The 12242-nt window shown below is 36.1% G+C and overlaps 1 long non-coding RNA gene across 1 annotated transcript; it reads right to left on the bottom strand.

The window, feature by feature from the left end:
- Positions 1–2513: 2513 nt before the first annotated feature.
- LOC138884240 (uncharacterized) lies at positions 2514–4157 on the bottom strand. The gene is made up of 3 exons (XR_011404419.1): positions 4049–4157; positions 3322–3380; positions 2514–2681 (listed from the first exon to the last, which is right to left on the bottom strand). It is a non-coding gene; the product is annotated as an uncharacterized lncRNA (long non-coding RNA).
- Between the last annotated feature and the right edge of the window lie 8085 nt (positions 4158–12242).

Here is a 12242-nt window from a genome sequence, read left to right as displayed (position 1 = left end):
TGTGAAAATTTACTAAAATATTACAATAAATATTATAATTCTAGACTCATAGTTTCAAAAGTGCAATGGCGCTAAGGTATGCATTTGATTGGGTTCAACCAAACCTAACATTTTTGACACAAAGTATATATACATGTGAAAATTTACTAAAATATCTAACAAATACTCCATCTGTCTCAATTTATATGATCCACATTTCTTTTTAGTCTATTCCATTTCAAGCCACACAAACATTTATAGTTCGATTTAGACCATAAATTTCAAAAGTTTGTCATATTTTCTTAAACTGCATGCTCAATTAAAGTACTATCACATACAGTAAATTGAAATGAATGGGTATGAGCTCAGTACTAAGAACCTTAAAGGTTGATCTCGTCAAGTTTAAACTTTGGTACCTTCTACTGTGACAATAATATTATCTACCCAAATAATCAATAAAAGAAGATTCATTTTAGATTATGGTTTTGATCTTCAGCTTCTTTCTACCTCTATCTCACACATGCAGACAAAATAAAGATGAAAAGTTGAAAAGTATTAGTAGTACTTACAAGGCCATTCTTGAAATATGGCATAATTGGTTTGAAAAAGTGAGGTTTCTTTGGAGAGATTTTCATGGCTGCCAAGGAAATGTAGAGAAAAAGTGCTCTATTTGTTTTCCATTACATGCAAAAAGAAAGAATTTAGCAGAAACAATAGAGTTGTACAGGGGTCTTTTCATGTTAGGGGACTCTGTAAACAAGTACTATGAACTAAAACATTAGTATTAAGTTGATGTGCTATTCTCAGTATTCTCACAGTAAAGATAAAGATCATTTACAATTTTGCCTCAAGTATCGCAAGTTTAGTACTCCTTTGTCCTAATTTATGTGGCATTATTTGATTTGCAATGAAATTTAAAAAATAAATGAAAGATTTTTAAATTTTAATAGAAAGGTGCGAATGTCGAAAATTAGGATAGAAGGTTAAGTAGCCTAGTGTTCTCTTTATTCATATCAGTAGTATTAGTGTGTACTCTAGTATTTTATTGGTATTTGATTTTACGTTATTTCTTTTATTTAGATCATCCTATTATCTCGTTATTAACGCTTCTTTCTATGGCTTCTTACCATTGTTTCTTACCGTGTTTCTTTTTATTAATGTTGTGCTTATATTTTCTAGAGCCGAGGAATTATAGAAACAGCGTCTCTATTTTCACAATGTAGGAATAAGATTTGCGTATATACTCTCTCCTCAATTCGCATTATATGGATTACACCAAATATGTTATTGTTGTATGGTCTAAAACAAGTGTTGCACATTTGTGGCTAAAAAAACCTCCTTCGGAGTGCTTTCAAGTATAAAGCAAGAAAGTTTAAAACTTTGATTATATCGAAAGAATGTTAGATGAATAAATAAAGAACATTTTCTCATAACGTTATTCAAAGTTGAGCTCATTTATGAATAGACAGAATGAAATCTTCGCACTTTTCGAAAAAATGGTAGAATGTACTGTATACAAATCAAAATGCAAGATGACACGGTATGTACAAAAAGCTTACCGGAGTAGGTTCATATTATAAGTCCACCCAGTAATTTATGAGGAGAAATTCAAAAATAGCCAGATTTACAAGTGGTCATTTAAAAATAGCTACAATTTTAAAGTTATCAAAATTTTGCCACTTTTGATGTAAAGATAAATCTGAACAAAAATACTGCTCAAACTCCGAAAAACACTGCAGCATAATATACTGGAGTTCCAGTATAATATATCGGTCCAGTATAATATGCTGGAAGTTCATACACAGGTGCTCCAATCTCCAGTATATTATGCTGGAACTTTCCGCGTGTTGGAGTTCCAGTATAATATGCTAGAAATTCATACACAGGTGCATCGATCTCCAGTATATTATGCTGGATCGGTCCCTGTTGCAGCAAAATAATGGTTATTTTTCATTGATTTTGCAAACGCTGACTATTTTTGAATGACCAGTCCGAAAACTGGCTAGCCCATGCTATTTTTACTAATTTATGTGAAAATAGCACGTGCTAGCTAGTTTTTGGATTGGTAATTGAAAAATAATTAGCATTTACAAAGTCATTAAAAAATAGCCACTATTTTGCTGCAACTCTATATACTGGAGATTGGTCCACTTGTGTATGAACTTCCAGCATATTATGCTAGAACTTCAACACACAGAAAGTTCAAACATAATATACTTGATGTCACGACCCAAACCGAAGGGCCGCGACAGGTACCCGGTGCCTTACTCAACCGAGTACCAACGCAACATATCTTTCTTATCATATTATCATGAGTAAATGAGCCAGAAAATCCGTCATGAGATAACAAGAATAAAACATAAGGGAATACTCAGCATATGAAGACCCAACATGATATAAAAACTTATATATGTGACATACGGGCCTATAAAGCCGACATGACCATTAGTAAACTCGAAACATAGACCGACAAGGCCATACAAGTATTCATACACCTGATATTTGTCTACAAGCCTCTAAGAGTACATAAAATCATAAAGGTCGAGACAAGGCCCCGTCATACCAATCAATATATATCCAAAGCATACTGACCAAATAGGAAACTCCGGAGCAAGTGGAGTGCACCAACACCTTCGCTGAGATGATAGCCTACTAGGAGGACTGTCAAGCTATCAATCGGGACCTGCGGGCATGAAACACAGCTTCCCCAGGCAAAAGGGACGTCAGTACGAATAAAGTACCGAGTATGTTAGGTAGGAAAGCTTAAACAAGAATAGTAATGTAAAGAGAGAGATAGAGGAGATACAACATGTAACATCTGAGTGCCTCTGGGGGTTATTGATATGAAATGCATAATACATATATATACATAAACTTTTTAAAACATTCGCCTCTGTGGGCATCATCATCATATCGTACCTGGCCTCAAAGAAGACTCGGTAAAAGCGTACCCGACCATCATAAGGTTCGGTAGAATCGTACCCGGCCACGTGGAGCCCGGTAAACCCAACTGATCAGTGGTTGCACAATAGGTGTCATACCCGGCCGACTATAGCGCGGCTCGGTAGAGTAAAATAGATACATATACATAATGCATGCTCGACTAATGGAATCACATTCTAAACCTTTTGGAGTGACTTAAGAACATTAGGGACATCCCTACCATCAATATGAACCTTAGTAGGATTTAAGGATCATACACACTTGTTTAGAATAATTTTATAAGGAAAGAACAACATCGACAACCTTAGTTAGGAGTAGAGTCATTATGAAATAGTGTATCGTTTATGTTTATTTCATTTTAGATCATGCCAAAAGAAAGAAGAAAGTGCCTTAACATACCTTAAACCCGTTGAGTCCTTAAGCACTTCCAAGCAACTCTTCAAACAAGTCAACTCAATCTATCATAGTATAAGGAGATTCAAAATCAGTGCTGAGCAAAGGCTGAGTCTATAACTTAAGCTAGTAGCTCGTTTACGTAAATTTTGGCAGCATCTCCCTTGTAACAAGGGCCTCCTCCAATACCATATACAAACAACAATGACCAGAGCAATCCATCAATACATAATTATCAATATCAAGACACCATATAACAACAACAAGTCACAACTACATTACGACGAGCGGCAAGCTCCGATTGGAATCCGTATACCCCTTATCAATCCTTATAGACTTCTTACTTCAACATAAAAGTATCATTAACTTGATAATGAAGTCATTAATCAATGATTCCAGCCTTATACCATATATTTATAACAACGAAAATAATCCACAACTTCAACTATCCCCAACTAGCAACTTTATTCACTAGTTCATGTCTAGCCCATCCATTTAACTTAATCAATATCAAGATAACCTTAGGCACAAGCAAGAACACAATATACATACCTCCTACAGTAACTTCAAGTCAAAATCCAAGTTATATTCATTTTACAACAACCCTTAATAGCAATACAACACCATAGAAGTGACTTAAGCTAATCCAAGTATTATCTTGTAGTTTATCATCCTAACAACTTAACCAACATACAAGCAAGCTTAAGCACAATTAGTAGGTTGTTATACTCACCTTAGACAGCAGCAACAACTTGGAATTTCATCCAAATACAGCCCACAACAATCCTCAATGACAACACAACCTCAAAGAGGTGTTGTTCTTCACTAGAACTAAGTTTTGATGTTGAAATATGGTGTAATCACTTTGGAATCACTTCAAACCCTTGTGGTATATGTTTAGGAGGGTTAGGAGAAGTTTGGAGACGAATTTTAGTTGAAAAATGAGCAAAAATAGGCGTCCAAATCGTTTATAAATTGAAGTAGGTCAACCACCGCCTAAGTGGGTCCCATTGGGAGCTGCTTGCGCGGTCTCGCGAAAATGCGAATATCTCTCTACTCCGATGTCGTATTGACGAACGGTTTAATGCGTTAGAAACTAGACTCGTAGACCTTCAATTTGGTAGGTAGAACACCCCATTATTCCAAGTATATTTGGAGAAATTCTCAGATACATTTGACCTAAATTTCAGCAAATTTATGAATGTAACTTGTGATGACCTTTGCCAACTCTTGTTCCACAACTTGCTTGCCTTCAAAATGTAGAAAATGAATATCATACGACTAAAATAACTCATAGAATAACCTCCTTATCATGTTAATAACCCTAGTCTCACCCCAAAGTACATGTTATAACATTCGAAACTTGTCGACTTTCGACGAAACTTATTTTCTTCAATTGGTTTAGCTTCTAAGATTTCCAACCCTCTTGGTACTCGTTATTCATGATCTTAAATATTTGTAACCTCCAAGGTAACATGATTAACTTACTTTATTTGCTTCCAAATAGAATCTCATTTCCGAGCTTACATCAATGACTTACGACGTACTCTCACGTATGAAAACTTGGGGTGTAACATCATTCCCCCCTTTGGAACATTCGTCCTCGAATGTTGACTGATGCGCTTATCAGTTTCATAAATTATGGCTATTACGAATACTTTAATGCTCATCTTTCCATATAAGCAGCTGTTTTGTGAATAAATCCAAACGCTTGGGCATTCCCCCCTTTTAGACCTCTTTGTCACACCATGACATGTGGTTGGAATTCTTCCAACATCGTAACATTTGATACCTCATGTCATTCAGTATGTACGATTGTGTCCTTGTATGAGTGCCTAGCGACTCGTCTTCTCTTTTTCCTCCATCTTTTAGCCAATCTCTAAGCCTCACTTTATGAACATATACAGAATTATGACAAGCTTTCCCTCTAGGCATCTATAGGTGTACTGATGTCTTTCGCTTGGTACTTTAACGAAATTAAGACTATTTCTATCTCTTGTTTCATAGCCTTGTATATCTATCCTTATGGATTTACTACATCTAGGTAGGTTATACTATACCATAAAACTTACTTCGGTTTATTATTACTGAGGTTTGCTACCTAACTCCAGGTTACTCTCTCGCTGCTTATCCTATATGTATAAATCTAAGTCCTTTAGTGCTTCCTCGTTATTATTCATCTAAGAATAACAAACAAATCTCATCTCGTACTTTGGAACTTGTACCCATCTATTGTTTATTCACCTTAATGTTGATCTATAATCTATCATTGATAACTTGCAACTTCTTACGTAATACACTGTTACTAGGGCTCACATCTTATCGGGGAACATATGAAGTGATTTTCCTGATCCACCTAGGGATAATACTATACTTCAATAACCGTATTTCATTGCATCCCAACGCGATTCATCTTATGGGGGTATTCTAATCCCGTGCAATTAATGAAATCCCTTTCTCGTTAAATCATTACTCAATCAAAGGCCTAAGAATCATCCTCTTATCTATCACAATTACACCCTTATTCTACCGCCAGGGCAACATTCCATCTCTTCTAAATGCACCTAGTCTTAGACTCCTCTGGGTTCATTCAGGCTGTATAGAGTTTTTTATTCATATGGAAATCATCAGCTCCCTTGTTTTGATGGGTTTAATCCCGAGGACATACATATTCTCGTCACCTTCTCACTCATCTTTTCATATCCTTACTCCTATCTACCTAAAACCTTGTTGCTCTACAATACTTTACCTTAGGACCTACACCGATCTATTTATACTACTCCCAACCTTCCTTTAACTTGATAGCACCATAAATTTCCTTTGGTGCCTTCTCAGTTGTCCTTAACTGTAAGCAATTATTTTTGATGGTCGTTCTATCACTTGTTGCATGAATTCTTGGCTTGTCATTTTGCCCACGAATACTATAATTTCCTGTACCTCATATGATCTCAAACATCACCTTTGATGGCTTTTTTTTTTACCATTCATTAGCCATGATAGGTGCCACTTTCTTATGGAGTGTATACAATATTGTAGTGAGACTGTTGTTACAGGATCATTTACTCTTTAGCTCACTATGCTTAGGTGGAAACCTTCTTCCTTATTTCCTCAGCTAGTCTTTCATTATAGTACTTAAGGAGACCTTCTGGCTCTTGTAAAGTTGCGAGCTTGACATATCGTACACCCGAAGGTAATTTTCGTTATTCTTACTCGCCTATAATAATCCTTAGTTACATAAATTTATGCCTTTGTGCTCGTAGGGTTTTTTCTAAGCTCAAATTTTTATTGTCTCCTTAGTGGCACTCTCTCTTATTTTTATAAACTTTAAAAATGGTACCTTTAATTACCTCAACTCCTATCTGAAATTTTTTTCAAATGATTGTGATCTCGTATCTGCGAGACTAAATTCACTATACCGCGGTTCACTACATTTATCTTGCATGATCTATTGATTTATTCGTGACCTCTTGTCTAGCCATAACTGGGCTCTTCCTGAATCAACTATTAATTACTCGTTGGTCCATTCTCATATATATATATATATATTCTGCATAATCCCTCTTGGGATATATCCTTTGTCTTAACTTATCTCTCACCACTAGATCCTGATGTATCAAGTGTCTATTCACACTTATTTATCAATAACATCCTGGCCGGAAACTTTTACTGCCTCTCCCCGGTGTCGTGCTTGTATAATGTTCTGGAGTAGCAACATATCTGCAGGAACTGAATAAATGCAACATCATCCCTTTCTCCTTTTTTACCACATTCTTCCTTTACCATTCCATAGTTAACTGAACCGCTTAACTCCGACTTAATATCATATCACACCATATTCCCCCTTCAGGGGAGTACTAAGATTTAGTACTACGACGATTTACCTATAGTTGTTTTACCTCTTCATCTTTGGCGTCTTTTCACATTATCAATGAACCTTAATTACCTTATGGTAACCTTCTGTACCAGAGATAACTAAATTTCTTACGCACGAAGGTGACACCTACGGTAACTGGCACACTTAGTCTCTTAAGATTAACTCTGCTCAGAGTGCTTGCTTTAGGTAAGCGACTTCCTAAATAACCTTTAAAGGTTATTCGTCTGTTGTCTATTCTATTATTGTTGGAGCACGATCTTTGAAAATTCTCACGATGTCGACCATTACCAAATCCTCCAGTCCCTAATTCATGTTCGGTTTTATCTTGTTCACCAGCCCATACTGATTTTTATTACTCTGGGGTCTAACCTTTCCTCCTGTTAATCACGTTGTAGTCACCAACTCAATTCTCGAAATAAGAATATGACTTTATGTCTTATACTCTTTTATTGCCTTAAGGCTTGTCACCTCTTGTATTTTCCTTCACTTGACTATAGACTCTATCATCGTGTCATATTTTGATTTACTGTTATTACCCATATATCACATCTTACTCATGATGCTTCATTTATTTTCTTCTTATTCTCCGGATAATATTTCTTTTGTCTATCACTTTATTCTGAAAACTTCAACAAAAAGTTCTTTCCCTATAAGTTCCCCTAGCTTCATCTCACTGGCTCTTGGGAATGCCTAACATTCTTTTTTTACTCGGGGCTAGAGTCATACTAAGGTAAATATTTGTCCCTTCTAGGATCCCACTGCCTATCTTCTGAAATTTTTGAATATTCCAGTATTCGTATCTGATTGTACTACTCTAGAGTTCACCATCTGGGTGTCTTAGAAGGAGATCTATTACCACATTTGCACCATCTTTCGGAAACGTTAGTTAATGATAACAACCTATCCACAATTTTTGGGTTACTCTAACTCCAACTGGATCCTGATATCCCATCTTTCTCTTAAATAATATATGTTAGCTCCCATAGAACATAACTGAGATGGGTGTGGCCAATTGTACTTACCTCTGTCATTGATGGAGGTACCAAAATGCTTATATTTCTCTGCCTGATTTGAAAATATTGATAATCTTCATTATCTGGGTGCCTCGTACCCCTCTTCACCTTACTTCTTTTACTTGTTAAAACTTGTATCTAGCTTCTGAATTCCTCATAGATTTTCACCATATTCGTGAATAGATATCCGTGCCTTAAGGCTCCTTATTAAGAAGCATACACATCTTAGTACACACATGATCTGTTGAAGACCTCATATTTACTCATCATAAGCATGATGTGAAATCGAGTTCCTCTGACTCAACTCTTCCACATCCACATGCAATCTCTTACCAACTGTCTTTGTGGATGTAGGTATCGTTGTATTACGACTAAAGTCGAATTTAGGAGTTTGAATTCTTACAACTGAGCTCTACTGCACGATCTAGAGTAAGAAGAAAGAGTGACAGACCTAAATGCCCTGTAGCCTCCTGCTTATAAGTGTGGTGCACAACACACCCATAAACAAGACTCTACTAGACACGGCTTGTAGACTCCCTAGGACAGAACTGCTCTGATACCACTTCTGTCACGACCCAAACCGAAGGGCCGCGACGGGCACCCGGTGCCTTACTCAACCGAGTACCAACGTAACATATCTTTCTTATCATGTTATCATGAGTAAATGAGCTAGAAAACTCGTCCTGAGATAACAAGAATAAAACATAAGGGAATAGTCAACATATGAAGACCCAACATGATATACAAACTAATATATGTGACATACGGGCCTATAAGGCCGACATGACCATTAGTAAACTCGAAACATAGGCCGACAAGGCCATACAATTATCCATACACCTGACATATGTCTACAAGCCTCTAAGAGTACATAAAATCATAAAGGTCAGGACAGGGCCCCGCCATACCAATCAATATATATCCAAAGCATACTGACCAAATAGGAAACTCCGGAGCAAGTGGAGTGCACCAACACTTCGCTGAGCTGATAGCCTACTAGAAGGACTGTTAAGCTATCAATCGGGACCTGCGGGCATAACGCAGCGTCCCCAGGCAAAAGGGACGTCAGTACGAATAAAGTACCGAGTATGTTAGGCAGGAAAGCTTAAACAAGAATAGTAATGTAAAAAGAGAGATAGAGGAGATACAACCTGTAACATCTGAGTGCCTCTGGGGGTTATTGATATGAAATGCATAATACATATATATACATAAACTTTTTAAAACATTCGCCTCTGTGGGCATCATCATCATATCGTACCTGGCCTCAAAGAAGACTCGGTAAAAGCGTACCCGACCATCATAAGGTTCGGTAGAATCGTACCCGGCCACGTGGAGCTCGGTAAACCCAACTGATCAGTGGTTGCACAATAGGTGTCATACCCGGCCGACTATAGCGCGGCTCGGTAGAGTAAAATAGATACATATACATAATGCATGCTCGACTAATGGAATCACATTCTAAACCTTTTGGAGTGACTTAAGAACATTATGGACATCCCTACCATCAATATGAACCTTAGTAGGATTTAAGGATCATACACACTTGTTTAGAATAATTTTATAAGGAAAGAACAACATGGACAACCTTAGTTGCTAGGAGTAGAGTCATTATGAAATAGCGTATCGTTTATGTTCATTTCATTTTAGATCATGCCAAAAGAAAGAAGAAAGTGCCTTAACATACCTTAAACCCGTTGAGTCCTTAAGCACTTCCAAGCAACTCTTCAAACAAGTCAACTCAATCTATCATAGTATAAGGAGATTCAAAATCAGTGCTGAGCAAAGGCTGAGTCTATAACTTAAGCTAGTAGCTCGTTTACGTAAATTTTGGCAGCATCTCCCTTGTAACAAGGGCCTCCTCCAATACCATATACAAACAACAATGACCAGAGCAATCCATCAATACATAATTATCAATATCAAGACACCATATAACAACAACAAGTCACAACTACATTACGACGAGCGGCAAGCTCCGATTGGAATCCGTATACCCCTTATCAATCCTTATAGACTTCTTACTTCAACATAAAAGTATCATTAACTTGATAATGAAGTCATTAATCAATGATTCCAGCCTTATACCATATATTTATAACAACGAAAATAATCCACAACTTCAACTATCCCCAACTAGCAACTTTATTCACTAGTTCATGTCTAGCCCATCCATTTAACTTAATCAATATCAAGATAACCTTAGGCACAAGCAAGAACACAATATACATACCTCCTACAGTAACTTCAAGTCAAAATCCAAGTTATATTCATTTTACAACAACCCTTAATAGCAATACAACACCATAGAAGTGACTTAAGCTAGTCCAAGTATTATCTTATAGTTTATCATCCTAACAACTTAACCAACATACAAGCAAGCTTAAGCACAATTAGTAGGTTGTTATACTCACCTTAGACAGCAGCAACAACTTGGAATTTCATCCAAATACAGCCCACAACAATCCTCAATGACAACACAACCTCAAAGAGGTGTTGTTCTTCACTAGAACTAAGTTTTGATGTTGAAATATGGTGTAATCACTTTGGAATCACTTCAAACCCTTGTGGTATATGTTTAGGAGGGTTAGGAGAAGTTTGGAGACGAATTTTAGTTGAAAAATGAGCAAAAATAGGCGTTCAAATCGTTTATAAATTGAAGTAGGTCAACCACCGCCTAAGTGGGTCCCATTGGGAGCTGCTTGCGCGGTCTCGCGAAAACGCGAATATCTCTCTACTCCAATGTCGTATTGACGAACGGTTTAATGCGTTAGAAACTAGACTCGTAGACCTTCAATTTTGTAGGTAGAACACCCCATGATTCCATGTATATTTGGAGAAATTCTCAGATACATTTGACCTAAATTTCAGCAAATTTATGAATGTAACTTGTGATGACCTTTGCCAACTCTTGTTCCACAACTTGCTTGCCTTCAAAATGTAGAAAATGAATATCATACGACTAAAATAACTCATAGAATAACCTCCTTATCATGTTAATAACCCTAGTCTCACCCCAAAGTACATGTTATAACATTCGAAACTTGTCGACTTTCGACGAAACTTATTTTCTTCAATTGGTTTAGCTTCTAAGATTTCCAACCCTCTTGGTACTCGTTATTCATGATCTTAAATATTTGTAACCTCCAAGGTAACATGATTAACTTACTTTATTTGCTTCCAAATAGAATCTCATTTCCGAGCTTACATCAATGACTTACGACGTACTCTTACGTATGAAAACTTGGGGTGTAACACTTGAGATTGGAGTATTTATGTCTGAACGTCCAACATATTATGTTGGACCAGTATATTATGTTGGAACTTCAGTATATTATGCTGGAAGTCCAGTATACAATGCTGGAACTCCAGTATATTATGCTGGAATATTTTTCGGGTTTTGAACAGTGTTTTCGTTCAGATTTATTTCTACATGAAAAGTGGTTAAATTTCGATTACTTTTGAAACTGTAGCTATTTTTCAATTACCACTTGTAAATCTAGCTATTTTTGAATTTCACCCTTAATTTATAGGTTCGCGTGAATTTAATAACTTTTGTCCAAATTTTATATATGTATTAAAAAACTACTAAATATCGATAAATATATGTTAGTGAACTCAATTATTATTATATATTAATTTGAATGTTGCAAATAAATTTCAAATCCTCAATTTGTCTTTTGAAAAATATGGAAGTATATGTAAGTATGCAACGAACCTGTTAAAAGGGTCAAATTACAACTACATGATCATTGAATACAACTAAAATCTTGAAAAATAATGTGCATGTCATGTGATCAAATGAAGGGTGACTGAAGCAGAAGTAAAATAAGATTGAGCTCATTTATGAAATGACAATGAATTTTTTGCATTTTTACTAAAATGCTTGACTGTATTTTACTTTACAAGTCAAAAAACAAATCACATTGAATTTATTTTGTCAAAATGTAATTGTCACTCCTAAGGTAAGACATAATCTAGCTTCTTATTAAAATGTACAAAAACATCTATCAAACTAAGTCATTTTTAAGTCAACTATA

This window comes from Nicotiana sylvestris, chromosome 12 (genome assembly GCF_000393655.2).
Source record: "Nicotiana sylvestris chromosome 12, ASM39365v2, whole genome shotgun sequence".
Taxonomy (NCBI): Eukaryota; Viridiplantae; Streptophyta; class Magnoliopsida; order Solanales; family Solanaceae; genus Nicotiana; species Nicotiana sylvestris.
The sequence above is the reverse complement of the archived record's forward strand: the minus strand, read 5'-3'. Positions and strand labels throughout refer to the sequence as shown.